The sequence below is a fragment of the Giraffa tippelskirchi genome, chromosome 3 (assembly GCF_054371585.1).
Source record: "Giraffa tippelskirchi isolate mGirTip1 chromosome 3, T2T-mGirTip1v1.2.pri, whole genome shotgun sequence".
Classification (NCBI taxonomy): domain Eukaryota; kingdom Metazoa; phylum Chordata; class Mammalia; order Artiodactyla; family Giraffidae; genus Giraffa; species Giraffa tippelskirchi.
This window is the reverse complement of record NC_137277.1, coordinates 124,014,646-124,041,526: the sequence shown is the minus strand read 5'-3', so window position 1 is coordinate 124,041,526 and position 26,881 is coordinate 124,014,646. Positions and strand designations below refer to the sequence as shown.

The following is a 26,881-nucleotide window of genomic DNA, read 5'->3' as shown; positions in this document are numbered from 1 at the left end:
TTCTGGGTCTGGCAAATAAGGCAAAGTATACTTGAGGGTATATTGGAAATACATACTTCTTGATTTAAAAAAAAAAAAAAAAATATATATATATATAAGAATGCTCAAAGACAGGTCCGCCTCCTTGCTCTCTTCTTCAAGTGTGAATTTGTGTAGATATTTTGAGACTGAGGGGGGAGATAGTTCCTAAATGCAGAGGTTGGAAAAGCAGAAAAAGGGCAAGAGCCTGGATCCACTGTGAGATTATCAAGTTGCTGAGCCAACTTTGTAACCACCTATCTTCTAACTTTCCATTATATAAAATAAATGTATTATTTAATCCACCATTACTTGAGTGTCCATAACATGAAATCAAAAGGATGTCAACTGGAACATCTACCAACCTAAAGATTCATAGTTTCCTTCTTTTTTTTTTTTTTTTTTTACTTAAAATATAATATTTTATTTTATTTTTTCTTTTTTTTAATTTATTTTAGTTGGGGGCTAATTACTTTACAATATTGTAGTAGTTTTTGCCATACATTGACATGAATCAGCCATGGGTTTACATGTGTTCCCCTTCCTGCTTGACCAGTTTTCTGATAGCATCAGAATTAGGTTTGACTATTAGCAAGCTGCAGTCCATGGGGTTGCAAAGAGTTGGACATGGCTGAGAAACTGAACGTGCATGTAGGCATATATAAGTACAGTTTAAACAAGAAGTGAAAGAAGTAGAGGTAGGAATTCCAAAGCTAGTATAATAGTTCTATAGTCATCGTGAACTCAGGTTTCTTCTATCAAGCAAATTATCATCTGTAAGTTGCTGTCCTCAAGATCACCTCATGGTCCAAAGTGGTTGCTGAAACCCCAGCCTTCACATTCACATTCCAGGACAAAGGAAACGGAAAGTGTGGAAGGACAATAAAGGAGAATACCCTAGAACTGAATCTTCCATAAGGAATATCCTGAAAGTGCAATACAATACTCTGTTTATACATCATTGACTAGAACTATGCCATGCCACCTCATCTTATTGCAAAGAAGACTGGGAAATGTCTTCTAGCTGGGTACATTGTTGTGGGTCCCATTTTTAGAAAGAAGCATAAAGTAGGTATTGCAAAAGTAATTAGAAATCTCTTATACATAGAAGATAAGTCCTTGATTAATCTCAGTACACTCTTCCATTAACCAAAGATAACAGAAGATGCTTTATGCAAAATCTGTCCAAGGAAGTTAGGGTGATAGACAGTAAAGTCAGTGCATCAGATGTCTCTGATGTGATAAGATATGTGTGTTTTTTAAGATGACGTTTTGAAAATAGGTAATATATTTTTAAATGAAATCAAATCATCAAACTCCTGGGTTACACAGAACTCAGATTGTTATTATTATTATTTTGGCCAAGCCCCTTGGCTTGTGAGATCTTAGCTCCCTGACCAAGGATTGAACCCAGGCCCCAGCAGTGAAAGTGCACAGTTCTAACCACTGGACCACCAAGGAATTCCTGAAACTCAGATTAAAAACCAGTAAAATGATGGATCATGAATGGCACCCAGTTTGTTCCAGAAGATTCTAGAACTACCTAAGAACAGGTGCAATGTGAAACAGGAAAATAGCAGGAAGAAATATCACTGTGTACCACAATTACGACTAACCAAAGTATCTATTTTTAAACTTTAATTTTAAAAAATTTAGTTAATGGGAAAAAACTAGTATACTGACTGATGTGCCAATGAAACTTATTCTGAGGGAAAACTTAGGATAAAATACCTTCTTCTACTTGTGGTTAATTAAAGAAAATTCTGTGGGACTAAACAGCAAGTTGCAAAGGACTGACTCATTGGAAAAGACCCTGATGCTGGGAAAGACTGAAGGCGGGAGGAGAAGGGGATGAGAAAGGATGAGATGGCTGGATGGCATCACTCACACGATGGACATGAGTTTGAGTAAGCTCTGGGAGTTGGTGAAGGACAGGGAAGCCTGGCATGCTGCAGTCCATGGGGTCGCAGAGTTGGATATGACTGAGTGACTGAACTGAACTGAAACAGCAAGTTACTTACAACTCATAGCTTTTACTGCCCTTTATATGTATACACAATTGTTTTCTCAAATCTGTGGTAACAATGAAAAAACACGTGGAACAAACTGGATTTGGAAACTAATAAAGACTGTGATATTAAGTTCTAATTTCAAATATCATTGATCATCAAAACAGATCCATTTTTCTCCCTGGTGAACTTTATGTAAAAGAAATATTACACATTTGGACTTACAGAATAAATTTATGCTGATAGACTACTGCATTGTCTATTCAATATCAAGTAAGATTTCATTTGAAAACAATTCTGCTCCTTAAAACATATTTGGAAGCAACTGCAAAAATTGTTTGAAAGCTACTATCTCATTCCAAATGCGAAAGTCAGTCCAAATGTGGTTTGCACTTCTCTTCTGACTTCCAAACCAAAAACATAAAAATAAGCACCACAAATCTTATAAATGGATGAAAACCTTACCCCCAGCCATATCCTACTTTATGACTGGATATGAGCACATCTCAGACCAGATGCTTGGATTGTACATCCCACTCTCACAAATCACAAGCATTGTACAATTTCAGGCTGAATTGATAACAGGGATTTTTACTTTAATTCCCCAAGGAAACACCCCAAGGAAGCAGATGTGTGTGCTTAAATTCACATGCCCACCATCATCTCTCCTCCTAATTCCATCTACCAGGCTGGTTGTGCCCAGGACAGCATCTTTGCAGGCCTTTCTCCCAGGTTTTGCAGATACCACCTCTTGCATGCTGTTCCTTCCTAACTTTCTTGTTCCCATGTTTATTACTCACTCTCTTACTACTTGATGATGTCAAAAGGTTCTTATGCCGCCTGATGCCCCAAAGTGTTATTGGATCACAAGATTCAGAAATGCTGCTTGCATGTGGACATGGAACCCGAATTCTCCCTATGGCTTTCAGTCCTGCTCTATGAAGCTGCTATAAACTGGGAGGCCCTCCACTCCCCAACAGCAGCACCTCTTGGATTTGTCTCACAAAATGTCATCTGAACAAAAGCTCCACATTTCTCTGTAAGACCTTTGGAAACCACAGATTCCCTCAGCAATGGCCTGAGGGAGGACAAAGTACTTGCTCTTTCTGATCTACATAAAGCCCCCACACACTGCCAGCTGTGGGAAGCAACAAGTCCCTCTCTTTGTCCTAGAACAAGAGAGGCCACCTGTTTCTCATCTTCTAGATTTAAAAGAATAAGTCTGTGTTCACATGGTCTATAACCAGTGGTTGCTTTTGTGGACTTGGAATTATATTCCAAGGCCATCTTTAATCTTTCTTAACTACAGATTATTTTCAAAAATCAGTCCTAACGGGAAAATCCCTTGATCTTTCCAGCTGCATCTCTCAAGACTATCTGGGTCCCAGCATGCTGCCTCTTCTGGTGCCTTCAGTGACAACCTGGCCCAGCAGCACATCGCCCTGTACTCTCTCCCACATGTGAATTTTAGCAGTCCATGCTTTGCTTTAAAGACCTCCGATGCCTCCTCATTTCCTAAGAAAGCAGCCATACAGCCTAGCAACAGAGGATCTGAACCCTGGTGTCAGAACGCTGCCACTTACCTGCTATGTGATCTTGAGAAAACTGCTCTATGTTGCTAAACCTCAGCTTCATCAGCAGCAAAGCACAGATTGAAAATATCTCCTACTTCTTCACAGGGTGCTATGAGAAGAAAGCATAGGAGAAGGGCTCAGCCTGAGTCTGGCAATGTTTGGTCCATATTAGCTAAGGTCACAAATGACATTAGTGTCTGTGCCTCCTTTAAAACACAGTTACCCAGGTCTTACCTGGTGGCTCAGTGATAAAGAATCCACCTGGCAATGCAGGAAACATGGGTTTGATCTCTGATCCAGATGGATTCCACATGCTGTGGAGCAGGTAACCCATGGAACAGCGCCACCACTACTGAATTTCTGTTCTGGAGCCCAGAAGCCTCAACTACTAAGGCCATGTGCTGCAACTACTGAGGCCCACACACCTAGAGTCTGTACTCCAAAACAAGAGAAACCACCACAGTGAAAAGCCTGAGCACCACAACTAGAGAAAAGCCCATGGAGCAATGAAGACCCAGCACAGCCAAAAATAAATAAATTAATTAAAATAATATTATTTAAAAAAAAAACAAAACACAGTTAACCAGAATCAGGGACCAGCTGGCTCACAGAAGTGCCTGATGCTGAACAAATGAATGGATGGATCCATACAGTCCAGACTCTCATAGTGAGCATGGGCCATCATCAGACAGTGAAGGGACTTGGCTGCCTTGGGGACCTGCATCCATGTCCTCATTCCTTCTGTTCAATTGCCTCAACATATGGTATCTTGACTGCCCAGAATGATAAGTAATGAACATAATCCATTGTGTGGTGACTATGAGGATGGAATGGGATCACTGTGGAATGTCAGAGTGGACCTGAGTGAGTCTCCTTCTCCTCAAGGAAGGTCACCTGGAGTACAGGGAACTGAGCCCAGCTCCCTTTGGGGTCCAGGAAACACATGCTTCTTCTGGGAAGGAAGCAGATGCGTTCTTAGCATAACACAATCTGAGTGAACAGCTCTTAGGAAATAGTGTTCGAACTATGTACATGGGGGTCTGTGGAAGACAGTCATCTTTGAGCTGTGAGGTTTGTTGCATTTTAAACATGTTAGCCAAGAACAAGCTGCAGCCAGCATGGAAGTTCTCTTTGCAGCCCTCCCTAACCACCAGATAGCCAGTGCTCACTCTCTTCCCTCCCAGTCTCCAAGCTGGGAGACCCTGAAACAGTACTTTGTTGTCCACATCACGTGGCAGCAGAAAGGGCAGAGGAGAGATTCCTCAGCAGTAAGTGGATATCCAAGGTCGAGAAATGTGTCAAATGCAAGAGAGGATTCAGAACTTGCAGATCTCTGAGATGGGGTAGATAGTCTCAGAAATCTGGTCGGGAGCTCTGGGGAAGGAGAGTTAAATGGAGAGGAATGTGGAAAAGGGGCTGTGACAGCCATGGAGGTGTTGCTAAGATCCTTTCAAGAAGAATTGCTGTCCAGCTAGAAAAGCAGTTAGCTGATGGCCTCCAGCTGTTAGCACCTTCAGGTCTTCTCTCAGCTCTTTTGCTGAGGCCACACCCTTCCTGGGCATCCATCAACAAGGAACAGCAAGAGTATCTGATAATTTCTTCCCAAAGCAGGCCCCCTGTCATGAGCATCTATGTTCCAAAGCCCTCTGTTGCCTTGGCTGAGGTTGGTCATCTCTCCCTGCACCATCTTGCTCTTCTTGCTCCTCCATGTTTCTTAGATATTACCTCTTCCCCTTCCCTGCCCCCTTGCTTCAGTCTCTTGTGCCCCTAACTCAGTCTCAGCATGGGCTTTATGTAGGATCCAAATGACTTAGGAAGGAAGAGGGATCATTAGAAGAGGACAGGGGATGTTCCTGGAAGGCCCTTGAGAGATCCAAGGAGCCCATGCACTAGACCCCATAAAACAGGTGGGTCCTGATTCTCCTTTCTGGGCAAGACCCTTAAGCGGCCAGATTTGGGGATTATGGCCCAATGCCTAACAGTATATCTCACTCCTCACCACGTTTTTTATTGAGCATATCATCTGAACCCTGGGTCAGATAACCACTGAAATCTTCTCGTGTATTGTTGGCACCAAGGAACAGCAGGCACTGTATACCTTTTTGCTCTGTAATATTTACCTTATAGTTCCCAATTTCAAGATGATCTCATGGTCATAAAATGGCCACTGTAGCTGCAGCCATCACATCAATGTTTTAGGCAGCAGAAGAGAGGGGAAAAACAACAACAAAAAGTGCATGCTTACAATTATACCAGGACCTTTTAAAGATCTGTCCTGAGAGTATTAGTCTCCCCCAAAGATTTACAGTTATACATCATTTGCCATTTTTGCTGCAAGACATGCTATGAACTATAGTTTTATAAATGGACATATTTCTATACCCAATGAAGAAGAGAATGTTCCAATGAAAGCAGGGATTTTCCAATGAAAGAAAGGGGAGAGGATAGTAATATGCAGGCCTCTAGCAGTCCCTGCACACTTACCTTTAAGATGGTTTTCTCATACATCCTCATGCAGAACAACTCATCCCAAGTTTATAACTGCAATAACCCTGGGACTCCTGCACCATTTCTCCAATTGCACAAATCCAACCCCCTATCCCCATTCAAGCCTCCCTTTCTCAATGAAGCCTTTCCTGACCACTTCAGCCCAGTGACCTCTCCATATCTTATCAGGAAGTTATTCAGTTGGTTCTTATTTAACTTTCCATGTATTAGTCCTATACCACCAGTGAAAATATGATCATCTAAAAAGACAAAAGTATCAATTAGCATTATCTCTCAAATCAATAGCACAGTGTTAAATCATAAGTTTAGTTGCTGTATGAACCATGTGCTGGATTAATTTAATTATAAAGTATTTCTCATTTCTTCTAAATAAAGTTTGGATATTTTTTCCCTTGTACTATACTCAAATGACATTTTCTGAAGTCTTCCTACTGCTTATTCCCATTTATTTGGTATTTCATCTCACCAAGGGACTTTGTGTAATACATTTCCTGGAGTTTCTATTGTATTTTATACACTCCCTCCAACTAAGCAGAAACCCTGATAAGACATAGATTTCTAATCCTGGAGAAGGTGATGGAGAGACCCTTTTCTTTTGACTAACACTGCTAACTGCCTACCCCATAGCTCTTCCTTTTCCCCACTAATAGGACTCTGATTTGAAATAGAGGTAGGATGGAAAACAGTGATGTTCCCAGCTAAAAAGACTACCTTCTCAACCCTTGCAGCTATAGGAGACATGTGACACAGCCCTCGCCGATGAGATGGATAGTGGCCATGTGACACAGCCCTTGCCAATGAGATGGATATTCACTGAAAGGACCGATGCTGAAGCTGAAGCTCCAATCCTTCAGCAACCTGAAGTGTTGACTTATTGGGAAAGATTCTTATTCTGGGAAAGATTGAAGGCAAAAAGAGAAGGGGGCAGCAGAGAATGAGATTGTTGGATAATACCATGGATTCAATGGATATGAATTTAAGCAAACTCCAGAAGATAGTAGAATACAGAGGAGCCTGGCCTACTGCAGTCCATGGAATTACAAAGAGTTGGACATGACTTAGAGACTGAACAAAAACAACAAAATCAGATGGATAGGTGGCTATGTGACACAGCTCTAGCCAATGAGATACAAATAGGAGATGTTAGATGATGCCTCTTTGAAAACTCTTTTAATTCCCTGGCACTCATATTTTGCCTTTCACACTTCCCTTCCTCCTTGACTGGAACAGAGACAAATATAGGTGGTAAAGCAACCATCTTGGAATCACAAAATAAGCATTAGGACAAAAACCACAAGGTAAGAATGGCTAAACAGAAAATTAGCAACTGGTCCCTGCTGGCACAATGGAGCTAAAGTCCTGAACTGGCTACCTTTTGACCTCACTCTATGTGGTAGACATTAACCCCCTCACAAAGTTTAGCAACTCTTGTTCAGGTCCCTGTAATTCTCAGCAGAAAGAAATCCAAAGAGTACCTCACAGAGACGGGTGTCCCAGCAGCTAAATGTTCTGCTTTAGCAAGAAGTCGCTTTGGGACTGGGCATCCTCCTAGGAACAGTACCGTATATGTACACTCTGCCCCTTTCATTGGAATTTCTGGCTATGTTGGACCCTGTGCTGTTGCTGCCAGACCTTCCTCAGACACTTTAATTTCTGTTCTCTTCAACTTAGCATCATGGACAATAAGTCTTCATCATTAGTGGTGCCCAAAATGTCATCAAGTAGTACATTTTCATAAAATCTTTAAATAAATGGAGGAAGAACAGAAACTAAAAATCATTCAGAAAGTAATGAAGAGAAAGCTGCTGAAAACGAGATGTCATCCCAATCACATCCTCTTTATCACAAGTCACATTTTCAGCCTTGGTATGACATACTTTTGAAAATGGCTATCTCTTACCACATGATGTTTAATTCAATTCTGATCAGAATACAACATACATGTTTCAGCTTCACTCAATTCTCAGAAGTGTTCTTTTTCTTAACACTGTAAGGAGGTGCTAAGAAGACCAAGTTTGCCCTTCAACTATCAGAGAAATTCAACTCTTCCTGAATCAGCTTTCTGACCATACCTGATCGAGAGATCAATCAGGGGTCTCCATTTGCCCAGGACTCAGAGGATGTCAGGAGGCAGAAATTTATTGTTACAACCAAGAAAGTCCCAGAAATGGGTTAGTCACCTTGCCATCCCAGGCGTCTCGACAAAAACCAGAGAGCAAACAAAAAGGGTCACTGCTCCTCAGTTCACCCCTTGGGCCCTTAATCTCAATGTCTGTGACAGTCATTTAGGGGACATTTTTCAACAAGTCCAGATGTCTGTTTTCTCACTTATGTTCCAGGTATGAGTCTACGCCCAGGGGATGTAGTGAATAAGAGAGATGAGATTCTTGCCTTTCTTCAGCATTAGTTTTAGTAGGGAAGACTGATAATAAACAAGAAAAAAACAAACAAACAAGATAACTTCAGAGTCAGAAGAATGATGAAGAAACACTTGTATAGGGGAGGGACATGCTCAGGAAGGCCCACCACCCTCAGCCTTACTCTGGCTTTCAAAGCTCTGGACCACCCTATGGTAGGTGAAGAGGAAGGATTAGGGGAATTCTGTGGGCCTTGAGAACTCACCCACTTAGTAGCCTGAACCCACCCTCCCTTCTAGACTGCATTCCAGGGGCTTGAGAACCCCATTGACCTGCCCACATGGCCCAAGCCTGGCTCTAGGGTCTGTCCCATGTGGTGAATCACTCCAAAGGTGGGTACAGCTTGAAACCGGAGGAGTAGTTGGAAGTTTGTGGAGGTGGAGGAAGTAGTGGGACTTTGTGGTGTGGAACAGAGTTGGAGATGCTAAAATAAACCCTTTTCTGTGGGCCAATAATTCCACTCCTGGGTATATACACCCAACAGAATACCTATAGCAGTATTCCCCATAATAGCAACCAGAAACAAGAAACAGCAACTAGAAACAAATGTCTTTCAGCCAGTTCAGTTCAGTTCAGTTCAGTCACTCAGTCGTGTCCAACTCTTTGCGACCCCATGAATCGCAGCACTGTTTCCCCATCTAGAATGGATAAATAAACTCTAGTTCATTCATGTACTGCAATACTATGTAGCAAAAGCAACCAACTTCTGGTATAAGGAACAACATGGAAAAATCTCATAGACACTCTTAAGCAGAAGAAGACTGACCCAAATGTGTCGTTGCATTTATATATGAAGTTCAAAAGCAGGCACAACTGGCCTGTGGTGATAGAGCTCAGAATACTTTTACACCCTGAGGAAAGGGAGCAGATATTGACTGGCAGGAGCACCAGGGTACCTTCTGCAGACCTGGAAATGCCTTGTATCTATATAGATATAGATAAAGATATATAGATAGATAGATAGATTGTGTGTGTGTGTGTGTAAAAATTCACTGAGGTGTGCAAACTTATAATTTTAAACATTAGTGTATGATATTATACCTCAAGGAAAAAGTAAGTTGCTTTGGAGAACAAGGAGGAGGGGGCTGAGGAAAAGGAAGAAGAAATGGAAGAAGTAAACTACCAGGTTTGAGAGACCATCAAGCAGAGGGAACAGAAAGTATGAAGCTCCTGATGCAAGAACAAACTTGGCATCACAGGCAACAGGAATGCACAAAGAAGGGAATGGTACCCAGAGAAGCTAGGAAGGGAGGCTGGGCTGCTTATGTAGGGCCCCAAGTTTAGGAGAGTCTGGATTTTCATCTAGGGGCAATGGAAAGCATCTGGCCTGTAGAGGCAGGGAGCACATTATCTGCTTCATGGGCTTTTGCTAAAATCACTTTGGCTTCTGGGGACAAAAGAGGGGATTTTGTTATAAGGGCCAACTATGCATGCAAGCAGGGAGACCATTCATAAGACTATTAGAGTTAAAAATAGTGGCAGAGAAGTCTGTGAGAATCAGATGAGCTAGCAAGGATCAGAAGAGGCTATTATTCATCTACCATTTATTCATTTGCCAGTCCAGACCCTCCACACTCTTCTCACCTGCCCTATAGAGGGTAGCTGAATGGGCACATTTAATAAGCCCCTTTGCCCCCTGAATGCAGGCTGGCTCAGCAGACATGAGCGGGCAGGAGGAGAATGAGGTTGATGTGTATTTGGCTGAAGGGAACAGCCCTCTCCTATAGCTACACAAGTTTGGTTCTGAAAACTGTTCCCTCTCTTTTGGACTTACGTACACCTTTGCAGGGCTTCCCTGGTGGCTCAGACAGTAAAGAATCTGCCTGCAATGTGGGAGACCTGGGTTCAATTCCTGGGTTGGGAAGATGCCCTGGAGGAGGGCATGGCAACCCACTCCAGTATTCTTGCCTAGAGAATCTCCACGGACAGAGGAGCCTGACGGGCTATAGTTCATAGGGTTGCAAAGAGTCAGACACGATTGACTGACTAAGCACACCATACCTTTGTAAAGATTCCGTTTAATTCCTCGCCAATTACCTTTTTTGAGTGTGCCATTTGTTTCCTGATGAGTATGAATTCCATACAGTACTAAAACCATAGGTCATTCCTTGACTCAGAGGGCAAGGAAAACATATATCCCACGTGACCCTAAGAAGGCAAAGAAGATTCTAATGTATTTTCAAAACACTTTCATCCAAAATCAAAGTGTTACATTTGAAGGGGCCAGTCTCAGTTATTTGGAATATTTGTTTATGGGCAACATTTTATTCTGAGACAGGGCTGGATAAATGAGCATATTTATACACTATAAAGCCCTCCTATATTTTTCTTCAGTAGCACTTCTCACAACTGAAATTAATTATTTATATTTTAATGCCCATCTTCTACATTAGACTCCAAGCTCCATAAAGATGGTCCGTGGAAATGGTCCATGAAGAGGTCTGTCTCATTGCCCACTGTATCTCCATAACCTGAGACAATACCTGACATCAGTTCAGTTCAGTTCAGTTCAGTTGCTCAGTCGTGTCTGACTCTTTGCGACCCCATAAGCTGCAGCATGCCAGGCCTCCCTGTCCATCACCAACTCCCAGAGCCCACCCAAACTCATGTCCATTGAGTTGGTGATGCCATACAACCATCTCATCCTCTGTCGTCCCCTTCTTCTCCTGCCTCCAATCCTTCCCAGCATTAGGGCCTTTTCCAATGAGTCAACTCTTCGCATGAGGTGGCCAAAGTATTGGAGTTTCAGCTTCAACATCACCTTCCAATGAACACCCAGGACTGATCTCCTTTAGGATGGACTGGTTGGATCTCCTTGCAGTCCAAGGGACTCTCAAGAGTCTTCTCCAACACCACAGTTCGAAATCATCAATTCTTTGGCACTCAGCTTTCTTTATAGTCCAATTCTCACATCCATACATGACTACTGGAAAAACCATAGCCTTGACTGGACAGACCTTTGTTGGCAAAGTAATGTCTCTGCTTTTTAATATGCTGTCTAGGTTGGTCATAACTCTCCTTCAAAGGAGTAAGCGTCTTTTAATTTCATGGCTGCAATCACCATCTACAGTGATTTTGGAGCCCAAAAAAATAAAGTCTCTCACTGTTTCTCCATCTATTTGCCATGAAATGATGGGACCAGATGGCATGATTTTAGTTTTCTGAATGTTGAGCTTTAAGCCAACTTTTTCACTCTCCTCTTTCACTTTCATCAAGGGGCTCTTTACATCTTCACTTTCTGCATAAGGGTGATGTCATCTGCATATCTGAGGTTATTGATATTTCTCCCAGCAATCTTGATTCCAGCTTGTGTTTCTTCCAGCCCAGCGTTTCTCATGATGTACTCTGCATATAAGTTAAATAAGCAGGGTGACAATATACAGGCTTGACATACTCCTTTTCCTATTTGGAACCAGTCTGTTGTTCCATGTCCATACCTGACATCAGTTCAGTTCAGTTCAGTCGCTCAGTCGTGTCCGACTCTCTGCGACCCCATGAATTGCAGCACGCCAGGCCTCTCTGTCCATCACCAACTCCCGGAGTTTACCCAAACCCATGTTCATCGAGTCGGTGATGCCATCCAACCATCTCATCCTCTGTCGTCCCCTTCTCCTCCCGCCCCCAATCCTACCCAGCATTAGGGTCTTTTCCAATGAGTCAACCCTTCGCATGAGGTGGCCAAAGTATTGGAGCTTCAGCTTCAACATCAGACCTTCCAATGAACACCCAGGATTGATCTCTTTTAGGATGGATTGATTGGATCTCCTTGCAGTCCAAGGGACTCTCAAGAGTCTTCTCCAACACCACAGTTCAAAAGCATCAATTCTGCGGCACTCAGCTTTCTTCACCGTCCAACTCTCACATCCATACATGACCACTGGAAAAACCATAGTCTTGACTAGATGGACTTTTGTTGGCAAAGTAATATCTCTGCTTTTAAATATGCTATCTAGGTTGGCCATAACCTTCCTTCCAAGGAGTAAGCGTCTTTTAATTTCATGGCTGCAGTCACCATCAGCAGTGATTCTGGAGCCCAAAAAAGTAAAGTCTGACACTGTTTCCACTGTTTCCCCATCTATTTCCCATGGAGTGATGGGACCAGATGCCATGATCTTAGTTTTCTGAACGTTGAGCTTTAAGCCAACTTCTTCACTCTCCTCCTTCACCTTCATCAAGAGGCTCTTTAGTTCTTCTTCACTTTCTGCCATAAGGGTGGTGTCATCCGCATATCTGAGGTTATTGATATTTCTCCTGGCAATCTTGATTCCAACTTGTGTTTCTTCCAGCCCAGCGTTTCTCATGATGTACTCTGCATATAAGTTAAATAAGCAGGGTGACAATATACAGCCTTGACGTACTCCTTTTCCTATTTGGAACCTGACATAGAAATTAATAAATAAGTGTTGTTGAGGGATGAGTTAAGAGGTGGGAGGTTAAGAGGAGAGAGGAAAGCTGAGATTTAGAATTGGAAGATGAAGATGGAGATTCCAACTCCCCCAATTATCATCAGCTTGTGTGTTTATGGGCTTCCCTGGTAGCTCAGAGAGTAAAGAATCCACCTACAATGCAGGAGACATGGGTCCCTGGGTCAGTAAGATTCCCTGGAGAAGGGAATGGCAACCCACTCCAGTATTCTTGCCTGGAGAATTCCATTCACAGAAGAGACTGGCAAGCTACAGTCCACGGGTCGTAAAGAGTCAGACATGACTGAGTGACTAATACTTTCACTCGTGTGTTTATATCCACCTGACTTCTCAAGGCTTCCATAAGTATCTGTATATAAAATTAGGATAAGAACTCCTTCCCGATCTAATATTTGTGAAGATCAAATGAGATAACACTTACAAAAATAAATGAAGCAGTAAATGAAGCAGCCGTCAAATATGACATGTTATTATTATAATAAAAGCATCAGTAAGATGGGCCCACTCCTGGCCCCTGGTTTTTTAATGCAGCACGCATCAGCTTTTGCAGGGCATGGAAAGATATTATGATTTTTTACAGTTTTCATTTAAGAATAATTCAGTTCAAGTGGTTGCAAACCTTGGAATCTGGTAAAGTGCATCTAGGTGTTAAGGAATTCAGACAGCCATGCAGAAAACATGACAAGATAACATGTGCCTTATTCTCTCTGACTCCTGAAGCAGGGAAAGTGAAAAGGGAGCCCAACAGATGCAATCATTTCAGGCAGCTTCCAGAGAATGGTGCCCTGGCAACACACCTTAACCCCATCATATCCAAAATGCTGCTGGTGGAGGGCCATGTAGTAAAGGGGTGACTAAAAACCCAAGAAACAGTGAGTTGATAAAAAAAGAGAATGACTTCAGTAAAGGAGTTGAGTCTCTTCTGAGGGACTCTGAAACTAATAGTGTATCTTGACACTGCTTATGGTCATCATTCATATCTAAATCGAAGCAAGTCCTTTCAATTTTCCATAAACTCTTAAATATGAGTTTTCTATCTATATTAGGGTCTCCAGAGAAACAGAAACATTATGTGTATATACATATACATGAACACACACATACATAGGATACATACAGCATGTATATATATATATATATATATATATATATATAGGATGTGTGTGTATATATAATAGGATGTTTGTGTAAATAAATACATATATACACACATATATCTATACATCCGGAGAAGGCAATGGCACCCCACTCCAGTACTCTTGCCTGGAAAATTCCATGGACGGAGGAGCCTGGTGGGCTACAGTCCATGGGGTCGCTAAGAGTCGGACACGACTGAGCGACTTCACTTTCACTTTTCCCTTTCATGCACTGGAGAAGGAAATGGCAACCCACTCCAGTATTCTTGCCTGGAGAATCCCAGGGACGGCAGAGCCTGGTGGGCTGCCGTCTATGGGGTCGCACAGAGTCGGACACGACTGAAGTGACTTGGCATATCTATACATCTCTACCTCTATCTATCTACAAGAGAAAGAGATTGATATAAGGAACTTGCTCATGCAAATGTGGAAGCTGGCAACCCCAAAATCTGCAGGTTGGACCAGGAGTCTGGAGACCTGGGAACAGCCAAGTTACAGTTCAAGCTCTGTAGGCATGTCCTATGCCATTGCGCCTTTTCTAGTGGTATCTGCTCCTGCTGGGATGTTCTTTCTTCTTCCACTGATCCAACTTCTGTTTATTCTTCAAGGTACTCAAATATGATTTTTTTAAAGTAAAGTTTTCCCTAATATCTCATTGATTCCTTCCTTTCCCTTACCCTAGCCAAAATGAACTACTCCCACCTTTGGGCTCCCAAGCACTGTCCATAATCCCATGTGTAGAAATCTAAACATGGTCTGGCTCATTTTATAATTTTCTGTGTGCATCTCTCTTGCCCTCACATCTCCCCAAATCAAAAGCTTTTTGAGAATAGAAGCTAAAATTTCCTTTTTCAAAAAATTTCCAGTAGATAACACAGTATCTAGTATAGAATAGATACATTTACTTATCATTTATTTTTTGCATTTATTTGTTATATAATAATTTATTTTCATATCATAGCTGCAATTTTTTAGCACCAACTTGGAGCTAGGCACTATACAACGTATATGCAATATTGCTAATCCTTACAAAAAAGCCCAAGATTTAGATATTATCCTCATTCTACAGATGAAAAGACTGAGACTCAAAGAGGTTAACTGATTTGCCTAAGACTACACAGTAGCCTAAACTTTAGCCCAAATATGATTCCACAATAAGCTTCAAACAAACAAATGCCATATTCATGACAAACAGTGCATCTCGAGAAAAAAAGAAAAAGAATACACTCACAAGATGAAGGGTACTTATTACTTATTACTTTACTGTATAATCTTGAGGATTAAAAATAATAATTCTCCTTCCCTTGCCGAAATTAGCACAAACACAGAGAAATAATTTTGCTTTAAAAACTACACTAAAAGCCAAAATATGGCATTTTCTTATTTTGTATTATTGAACAGGAAATGTTTTATGGATTAATGAAATTGAGGGATGAGAGGCTACTAAATATAGCCATAAAAGGAGACATTCTGGATCATAAAACATATTTTCTTCGTCTTGACAGTTGTAGTTTAATTTTAAGTATTTATGATACTACTTCATAGTAAATATGTCTAATTCGTGAAAGCTAGGTAATATGAGAGCCAGCTTTGGAAATTTGCTCAAGTTTTTTGGCCCTTAAAGCTACATGTAAATGGATTTGCTGCTAAGAATTATGGGTTTTATACAGTAATGACATGAAAATTATCCATATTCCACTCCACTATCAAGGCACTATTTCCACAACTACTACCATTATTACTATTACCTAGACAACTACACTTGATTTTGTGGAAGTAAATCACCTAACATATCCTCTATCACATATCATTTGAACTAAATATGAAAAATGCCACAATAGGGGGTCATTGTTATATTAAAAAAAATTGACCATCTGAGCTTACTTGAAAAAAAATTATGTGACATAGATTTTGTAACATAAAGAATTATACATTATTATGTCAACAGTGTTTTAACTTTAGAAAGAAATCATAGACTCATGGAAAACCCTTTTCAGTATTGTACATCTTCTTTACACTGGAGGTCAGGGAAAGAGTTATGGGATCTTAAGTGATTTAAATCTTAATAAAGACCACAGCTATGACTGTACCACCAGCTGTGAGGGGTCCCAAGTCTCTAGGTCCAATGTACTGTGACATGTTTAAAAAAGAAAGCAGAGAACATAACCTTTGGCTTCCCTGAAAATCCTCCCATGAAAAATTTGGCTGTGATTTAGGGAGAGGCCATGAGGAATCGCCACAGGGGTTTCTGACCTCACTCATATTTATGACCAGTGGTTAGTCATACAGACCCTCTGAGACCCCCCATGTTACCTGTAATTCTCCTCTTAGACACCAAAGAGGAGAGCTCCAGAGCATGGAAGAACTCTGTTTTAAAAACACAACAAAAATTCAGAGAAATCTTTGAGATCACCAGGGAACAGGAGGACAATACACGCAAGGGTGCTGGTGTTCCCTTTCATATCAGTTCATTTGAGAGCTTTACTGCTCTAAAGTGCCTTGGAATTTCCAATTGAGTTTCTCCACCAGCATCTTAGGAAGGCACCAAGCTTTTCCTAGTATTTCATTATTGATTTGTAAGATGAAAAAATTTTACATCTGGGTCCCACCCAGGGATTAGGGCAATGAAGAGCTTTCTGCTCTCATTGGAAGGTCCTGGAGGCTGGATTAAGCTCTGTCCCCAGGCAGAAGCCTAACATGATAAAACATAGAAAGAACAGCCAGAGGGCTAGTGTGTGCACTAGAACCGAGATGCCCCCTTCAAACCATAAAGTACAGCCACGACATCCTCAGCAGATACTTTTTGAAATTAAAGGGAAAATATCCACCACAGTCTGAAGCTGGGGCAGAAGAACCATTTGGGCCAAGCATCACATTCTCAAGGGGCTTTCAAATCTAGACTTTGGAAGCCATCCTCAAAAGAACCTGTTCGTGCAGTTAATTACAGAAACACATGGATGGGATTGGTAAGTGAAGATGAACATCATACATCTCTAATTCCTTGCCCACTACTTGGACAACACCAACCAACTTTAGTGAACAAAAAATTGATACATGAAATAAATCTCATGATTATCTTCTGTGTTTAAATAGTTTTAATTTTGAAACTTTAAAAATATATAACTTTTAATACCTGAATTTCTTAATGCACAAGATATTTCAAAAGGTGAGCATTCAGAGATCGAGAAACACCAAGAATGGAAGAGAAAGAGAGACAGGAAACCACTTGTATGTCTGCTCAGACACTTTCTATTAGCATAGGATGTCCTGTCTCAATGCTGCAAACCCTACTCAATCTTCATGAGGTCCCACCTATCTCTGAGACACAAATGATCTCTCCTTCCTCAGAATTCCCAGAGCTCTTCAGTATTCCTATATTCTGGCCCTTATCTGTTTTGATCCTTCAACTGAGTCACAGAAATGTTGACTCCTTGTTCATCCCCTTCTTGCCTGGCAAACCCCTACTCATATTTAAAAACTAAGCTTGGGTATCTCCTCCTTCGAGAACTTCTAATTCCCACCTCGCTTTGCCCCACACCCCACTTATGTCCCCCACCCTGCATCATGTTCCTTTAGCATTTTGGATATCCCTCCATCTCTGCCCCATCACAGCAGAGAGATGATCTGTTTATGAGCTGGTCTCCCTGCCTTGTGATCTGTTCTGAGTCAGGGATTTTGTTTGAAGCATCTTTGTCTCCCAGCGGCTGGCACAGTGCACACAGTGTACAGCTGGGACTCAAGTTCATTGAACTTCATGTATTACTTTGAATTAGTTATTTCAATTTAAAGTCTTATCTTACTTGTCAATCTCTATGCTCCACAAGAGTAGGTAAGATGTATACCTGATTATCTGAATAGCTTCAACATTTGATGCCTTAAAAGGTCTTCATAAATATATGTCAAATGAATGAATAAATGTATCCTGATCTGTGCCTTTCACTGTAAATTGCAACGTGCAGCAGAAATGAGAACATAAAAATTCCATCTGTGAAATAATTTTTCTTATTTACAATTGGTTTTTATTTCTAAATTCACTGTCAAAAGGATAGTGAAGATTTCCCTTCTTAAGTTTTTGCCAGAAAAGAACATCTGCTGGGGTCTACAAGGAAAATATACCTGTGGTTAATGTGGGGCAGGAACCCCAGAGCTTTCCAGATGTTTTCAAGCATCCAGGGTAAGTCATCCATGAGATGGAGCCCAGGTTGAAATAAAATCTTTGCCAGTGTTCATTCATTCATTCACAGTCTGTCAATAGCATTTATTGGGCATCTTCGCTGGGCCAGGTGAGGCTCTGTACCAGCTGTCAGGGATGCAAAGATGGGTAAAGACAATCCCTTGCCCTCCAAGTCTTAAGAGGCTAATGGGAAACTAACAACAATTACATTAACAACTAAGTGCTGTGTTTGTAAGAAACACAGGTTATGAATGCAGCAAAGGTTAGTTATTTGCCAGGAAACTTCCTTTTACTTCCTAAATGAACAGGGCTGCATGTGAGACTATGGGCACCAGTGGCTATGTGAGAGAAATGACGACATTCACTGAGAAGTAGATGGCATGAGGATGACCCCAGGGCAGGAATGAGAAGGTTACAGGGAGCTGTCAACATGAGGACTTTGCTCTCCCATCTACCAACTATAGAGCAGGGCCTTTCAAACTTTCAGTTCAATTCAGTTGCTCAGTCATGTCCGACTCTCTGAGACCCCACGAATGGCAGCAAGCCAGGCCTCCCTGTCCATCACCAACTCCTCGAGTCTACCCAAACTCATGTCCATTGAGTCGGTGATGCCATCCAACCATCTCATCCTCTGTTGTCCCCCTCTCCTCCTGCCCTCAATCTTTCCCAGCATCAGGGTCTTTTCAAATGAGTCAGCTCTTTGCATCAGGTGGCCAAAGTACTGGAGTTTCAGCTTCAACATTAGTCCTTCCAATGAACACCCAGGACTGATCTCCTTTAGGATGGACTGGTTGGATCTCCTTGCAGTCCAAGGGACTCTCAAGAGTCTTCTCCAACACCACAGTTCAAAACCATCAATTTTTTGGCGCTCAGCTTTCTTTATAGTCCAACTCTCACATCCATACATGACTACTGGAAAAACCATAGCCTTGACTAGACAGAACTTTGTTGACAGAGTAATGTCTCTGCTTTTGTCTAGGTTGGTCATAACTTTCCTTCCAAGGAGTAAGCGTCTTTTAATTTCATGGCTGCAAACACCATCTGCAGTGATTTTGGAGCCCAGAAAAACAGAGTCAGCCACTGTTTCCACTGTTTCCCCATCTATTTGCCATGACGTGATGGGACCAGATGCCATGATCTTAGTTTTCTGAATGTTGAGCTTTAAGCCAACTTTTTCACTCTCCTCTTTCACTTTCATCAAGAGGCTCTTTAGGTCTTCTTCACTTTCTGCCATAAGGGTGGTGTCATTTGCATATCTGAGATTATTGATATTTCTCCCGGCCATCTTGATTCCAGCTTGTGCTTCTTCCAGCCCAGCGTTTCTCATGATGTACTCTGCATATAAGTTAAATAAGCAGGGTGACAATATACAGCCTTGATGTACTCCTTTTCCTATTTGAAACCAGTCTGTTGATCCATGTCCAGTTCTAACTGTTGCTTCCTGACCTGTATACAGATTTCTCAAGAGGCAGGTCAGGTGGTCTGGTATTTCCATCTCTTTCAGAATTTTCAACAGTTTATTGTGATCCACACAGTCAAAGGCTTTGGCATAGTCAATAAAGCAGAAATAGATGTTTTTCTGGAACTCTCTTGCTTTTTCAATGATCCAGCAGATGTTGGCAATTTGATCTCTAGTTCCTCTGCCTTTTCTAAAATTAGCTTGAACATCCGGAAGTTCACGGTTCACGTATTGCTGAAGCCTGGCTTGGAGAATTTTGAGCATTACTTTACTAGCATGTGAGATGAGTGCAATTGTGTGGTAGTTTGAGCATTCTTTGGCATTGCCTTTCTTTGGGATTGGATGAAAACTGACCTCTTCCAGTCCTGTAGCCACTGCTGAGTTTTCCAAATTTGCTGACATACTGAGTGCAGCACTTTCACAGCATCATCTTTTAGGATTTGAAATAGCTCAACTGGAATTCCATCAGCTTCACTAGCTTTGTTCGTAGTGATGCTTCCTAAGGCCCACTTGACTTCACATTCCAGGATGTCTGGCTCTAGGTGCGTTATCACACCATTGTCATTATCTGGGTCATTAAGATCTTTTTTTTTTGCAGTTCTTCTGTGTTTTCTTGCCACTTCTTCTTAATATCTTCTGCTTCTGTTAGGTTCATACCATTTCTGCCCTTTCATGTGCATATAAATCATCTAGAGAGCCTACTAAATCTGCAGATTCTCTTTCCAAGGGATCAAGGAAAGAGTTTGAGAGTCTTCATTTCTAACATACTCCAACATGATGCTGATGCTGCTGGCATGAGGACCACAGCTCAAGTAGCATGAATGCAGAAGAAAGAGCACTAGTTTTCCAAGGCTAAGAGACCTAGATATCCAATTCCAACTATAGTATTTACTATCTGCCTGAATTACTTTTGCCTCCCAACCCTGCATTTACAGCATTTGAAAAAAAAAGGATAATAAAGTCGACATCCTAAGGTTGGTGTGAAGATTCAATCAGAGCATTTGGAATAGGTACTCAATAATTACTAATTATTACTTGAAGGATTTCCATTATTTCCTCAAATGTGTCTGGAGATGACCAGAAATAAACATCTATATCTTCCATATTCAAATAGAATTCTACTTACTTTTGGTCAGTAGCCTCTGTTTTTCTCCATGTGGGCCCATAGTCTGCTAAGGACTTCCTTTTTATTCCCAACACCTCTCAATTTAATATCAGATGCTATTCATGAAGGAGATGGCTTGTTTATCTGGGTTATTAATGAAGTTGTTAAGAGAGAGTGGAGGGGGAAGCCAGGAGTATTTTGAGCTCTGCCTCCCCATAAATCACCACCCCACACTAAGACAGCTTCTGCCACATGTCAGTTCCTATCATCCTGCTCATCTCAATGAATCTGAATGAATCTCATGATTAAAGTTTTATGAGACGCTACATCAAACATTCTCTAAACCTCAAGGTCTAACACTTCAACAGCACTTGCATTTGTTTTCTCATCCTCCAGTTTTATCACACAAAAAATGATGCAGGTGTACCTTGCCGGAGAGGATTTTGTTTTTTCCTTTAATACCCCCACTGCTGATTCCCCATAAACCAGTTATCTCCTCCATGTTGAACAGCTTGCCTTCAGCCTCAGCTCTCCACCTGACAGGTGACCAGCTGGCTCTGCACATAATCTATGCCTTTTACCTTGGTAATAAATCTGGTGGCCGGATGCCTGACAGGCTGCACATGGCTCTGGTCACCTGCACATTCAAGCTGCTGGACCCAGGCTTGCGTTTCCCCCTCCTCCTGTCACACACAAACAACCTCCTCCTCCATATACAACCAAAGCCACAAGAACAACTTTGTTGTAATTCTCACCAGCCTGTCTTCACAACAGAGGAATAGATCTATTTTCTTTAGCAAAATGGAAATGAAAGTTTCACTGTCTATAATCTGCAGGACTTTCCACCACTCAAATACACTGACATGCTGATATCATCAAATGAATATCCCCTATGACTCTCTGAACAATTCAGTAGCAAGTGAATTAAGATCCATGACCTCTAACTCTTGAAACACCAAGGAGATCCTACAGAAAAGATCAAAGAAATTTCAAAATCCATATCCAGAATGTTCCGTATTTGATATCCATCTTCTTGGCTCATTTCTTAAAGGAAGTATATCATTATATATCATTATTCTCAGAAGGGAGAATCTAATATAGAGATAGGTTGTTGGGTTTGTAGGTTTGCTACAGCCTTGTCGAAAAAGAGATGTAAGTATGGAATGTAGAAAAGAGATAGAGGTCTGCGGAACTGAGGCAGAGATGCAGTTTAAATGCTTGAAAAAGAAGGGCTATTATCTAGCAGACTCCTTCTTGCCTATGTAGGGAGCCAGGAATCTCAAGGCCAAAAATGTATCCTATCTTTTGTCTAAACTTCCTCACTTTCCTATCCTTAAATCAAGAGATAACAAAATTGGACTTTTTATAAAATTTTACAATTTATAACAGAAAGCATTTGGCTATGCTCTTTGTATGCTTACATACATTGTCTTTTTCTCTTTCAACACACAGACACACACACGCACACTTCTGTTGTTTTACCATCATCTATAGCCTCATTGTTCTATACTATGATAACCAATAGCCAAAAGTAGCTTTCTACTTTAAATTTAAATAAATTTAATTTTTAAAATTTAATTTTAAAATTCTTTGATCATGTTAGCTATATTTCAATACCCACATGTGGCTAGTTGCTACTGTATTTAGTAGTACAAACAGAGACTATTTTCATCATCAGAGAAAGTTTTATCAGCTGGTGTTGACCTATACAGTATAGGTCATAGGATAAATATTCAAGAAATATGTGTTCATTAATTGGCTAAATGAATGAATAAATATGTGCTACAGTTTTTCCAAATATACAGTTCCTTTTTTCGTCAACTTCTCTAAAAATTGCCCATTTGTTTAAGGATAAATGAAGTTAAATTCCCCACCTCATACCATAGCACTTATAAACCTTATCTTATTTGGCACATATTTCAATATTAAAAAACACCAAAACTGTCAAAAGAAAATATAGAAGAATTATATAAACTTGAGATGCCAAGAACTTTCTAATCCAGAAAGAACAAGATGCACAGATTTGTCTCTGCATACATTTCAAATTTCTATGCAGTAAAAAAATGTTTAAAAAAAGACCAACAAATATGCAGGAAGTTTTTAATATACGTGACTGATAAGAGATAAACATTCTTAATATATAAGCATTTTAAAAATCAGTTTAAAAGACACCCCAGTAGAAAAATAAGAACAGTCATTTCACAAAGACTACTATGAATAGTCATTTGTACTCATTAAAAAAGCTAAACCTTACTAGTAATCAAAGAAATGCAATTAAAGCAGCAATAAGATTTTCACCTACCAGTCTGGTAAGGATTAAAAAATACTCTCATAATTAGCATTCACAGAGTTGTGAAGAAATACCCAAAATTTACGTTCTGAATTGCAAATTGATATGGCCTTTGGAGAGGGCACTCTGGCAGTTTCAACCAAAGTTTTAAATGTGCATACAATTTTATCATCAATTTCATTTCTAAAAATTTATCCTACAACTGCCCTGTAGAGCTTTATGTACCTAGAAGTTTTTCATAGCATTGTTTACTCAGAGTGAAAAACAGACATGGTTAAACATCTACTAACAGGTTATATGTATGCAATGGAATATTGCAAATTAGTTTTTTAAAGTTTTATATTACTAAAAATAATGTTATCAAAAGTAAGAGATATAAAATAATTTAAACATTATCACCTCTATGTGTGTTAAATACACATATATTACACACACACAGAGTTAGAACACTTATTAAGGGTTTATCTGTGCTGATCTCTGTTCTAACTGCTTTATATATTCACTATAAATATATATATATATATACACACACACATACATATATATGTCATCTTCACATAAATCTATGATGTATGATGTAGGTAATATTAACTCTATTTAACAGATAAGGAAAATGAAGCATAGAGAGAGTGCTAGCACAAAATCACTTAGCTAATAAATGGCAGAATCAGTATTTTAATACAGGGAGTCTAGCCCCACAGTATGTCCACATAACACTGCCAAGTAGTGTGTGCACTGGGGGCAGTGAGTAGATAGAAAGAAAGAGACTGAGATGGAGACAGAGATAAAGAGATAGATTTCAAATTCTTAACCTTAGTTATATCTGGTGAATGGAACCGAGTTTAGAGTTGACTGGATGATGAAGAATGTGATGAGTTTAAAATAAAAAGCAAACAAGAAATAAAAGTTTCATTTTTATAATTTTATAATGCTTAAATTTTTAAAACATTAATTTTATAATGTTTTACAATTTTATAATGTTTAAATTTTTATTCAATATAATAAGCATAATCACCTTTGCACTAAAAAATTCTAATCTGGGAAAACATTCTCTTTTTCTCCAACGAGTTTAGAAATACTGCTTTTTATTTTAAAAAAAGAAAGTGAGTGGGATTCATGGACATCTTGGAAATTTCACGTGTACCCAGCAATCTGAAGAGAAACCACTTGTCTCCTGGCAAAGGTGGAAGCTGAATGGAGTCCTCTGGTTTCAGGAGATGAGAAACACCCAAGAGCACACTAGATGAAGGCCAAGCTCTGGCATTAGCTACCCAGTTTTTCACACATGTATCTTTGTCCTTAATTTGGCTACACTAAGCTTTGGTTTCCTCACCTGCATAAAGGGAATAATGACTGGTCCAGTGTTTTGTGCAACGCCTGGTGCCTTGTTAGTTTGAACCAACACTAGCTACCATAGTCATCATTGCCACATCACACTGAACTCTCACACCTTCTCCTGCCAATTTGGAATTAAGTTTACAAATTGATCAAATCATCTGAAGCAGCCAAGAGACCAGGACAATGAAACTGGTATGCTGCAAAGAAGGTGTAAGTATCTATGGCTAAGTATCTACTGACAGAAATTGTAAAATGGTGACGACTGAAAAAAAAAAAAAACACAATGTAAGAAATATGAGTTAGGTTTTAACTACAAATGAAGAATATATCCCAGGAGACAGCATTTCAGATAGCTCTGAATACTGCTCTGAAGAGGTAGGGGGGAAGGTCAGGATATACATGATTCTGGTGAAGGGGTATGTGTGCAATGAAGCACACATTTTTGAAGAAGGTTGCTCATGAAGGTTACTGCTAGTCATGAAAAGCAGACATCTCCATTAATAATTTTAATACTTTTCTGGATATGAGGATGAAGTAGGAAGGAAAAAGGCAGAGCACAACCTTTAAAAGAATGACATGGCCATAGGACATGACAAAGACTGATCACAACCAACTGGGTCCAAGATGGTGAAAGATTCGACTTCAGTACACCTTGAGCCTCCCTATACACTCATCAGTATACATTAGCATATGCTAAATGGCACACCCACCAATGCCATAACTGCTCTGAAGCCAACCATAACAGACCAGAAAGTAAGTGATGGCCCAATTCCTAGAAATCCCCTCAATTCTTGGAATAATCCTCCCACCATTAGCCTATGAAATTACCCAGCCCCGAAATACCAACCACGCCATATTTCAGGTCGCCCTCTCATCTTCTGAGGTGGCCCCAACTCTGCCTGTGGAGTGTGTTTCTCTCTAAATAAATCCACTTCTTACCTATCATTTCATCTCTGAATTCTTTCTGGACGAAGCAAGAACCTCAAATTCACTGGGAACGTATTGGCAAAGCCAGCCAGAGAATTCAGGAAGCCTCAGCCCCTCCGCTCCCTTGTGCTTCCGTCGCTGCCTCACTTTCCGCCATTACTCTCCCGCTCTCTGGCTCTCTGTTGCCCCCTTCCTACCTCACGCTTACTTTCCACTCTTGTCTCTTACTCTGCTGGAAAGGGGTGAAAAGAAGCCTTCCAGGCATTTTCCACCCTTGCCGCCAGGAATTCCGCTTCTTACGGTACACGGGCACAGGGAATGTCAGGGAAAGTTTCCAGCCGTCCTCACAGGCAGCTCGGGACCTGAAACACAGGCTCTTTGCCCTCTGGGTTTGCCTTATCCACCATTTAATTAACTGTTAACAGGTCCAGTTGTGTAAAAACATGAAATACGGCCTTACTTACAGTCTGTGCCGTGGTTATAGCGGCCGCAATTCCTGCAGGAGCGCCCTTGCTCATAGTCAGTTTGTGTGCTTACCGCCAGGTGTGAGAAGGGGATGGTGGGACCATCATTCACCGCGCTCCTCCTGGTGTTTGCCCCACCCCCTCAGGGTCCCTGATAGCTCAGTTGGTAAACAATCCGTCTGGATGCAGGAGACCCTGGTTCGATTCCTGGGTGGGGAAGATCCCCTGGAAAAGGGAAAGGCTCCCCACTCCAGTATTCTGGCCTAGAGAATTCCATGGGCTGTGTAGTCCGTGGGGTTGCAAAGAGTTGGACACGACTGAGCGACTTTCACTTTCACTCACTCTAGGGTCCACCTTGACCCCACGCCCACCCCTCCCTGTTAGGGCAGGGCAGTCTACTCAAGTTGGGTGGCTCTAGCACTTGGACCCAACCTAGGGAAATATGCTAAGTCCCTTCAGTCGTGTCCGTTTCTTTGCAACCCAATGGACTGTAGCTCTCCAGGCTCCTCTGTCCATGGGGTTCTCTAGGCAAGAATATTGGAGTATTCCTTCTCCAGAGGATCTTCCCAATCCAGAGATCAAAACTACATCTCTTGTATCTCCTCCATTTGCAGGCATGAGAACTCGCCTGCAATGTCGTAGACATAAGAGACACGGGATTGATCCCTGGGTCTATCCCTGGGTCAGGAAGATCCCCTGGTGGTGGGCGTGGCAACCCACTCCAGTATTCTTGCCTGGAGAACCCCATGGACAGAGGACCCTGGTGGGCTACAGTCCATGGAGTTGCAGAGTCAGACACAAATGGAGTGACTTAGTTGTAGTAGTAGCGCCACCTGGGAAGCCCAAGGGAAATATGCCCCAAGGCAATGACCTGCACTGGCTGTGCTTACCTCCCCAGGGTCACAGGATTAGGAATGTCCCTCCATTCCCCTAACTGAAGTCATGGTTTCTCCATTGGCTGCCATATTCACCCCTGCACCCAGCCCCACTGCCTGCTGGCCAGAGAACATGTGGACAGGGATGTGGGGGAGAATAACA

The 26,881-nt window shown here is 41.2% G+C and overlaps 1 protein-coding gene across 1 annotated transcript in view; it reads right to left on the bottom strand.

Moving 5' to 3' along the window:
* Nucleotides 1-25,927, bottom strand: part of NCKAP5 (NCK associated protein 5) — a 1,233,002-nt gene extending 1,207,075 nt beyond the window's left edge. The window contains exons 1-2 of the mRNA XM_081579255.1: nt 25,844-25,927; nt 3,611-3,710 (exon numbers count right to left, since the gene is read on the bottom strand). The gene's annotated coding sequence lies outside the window, so the exon portion shown is untranslated. The remainder of the gene's footprint in view (nt 1-3,610; nt 3,711-25,843) is intronic.
* Between the last annotated feature and the right edge of the window lie 954 nt (nt 25,928-26,881).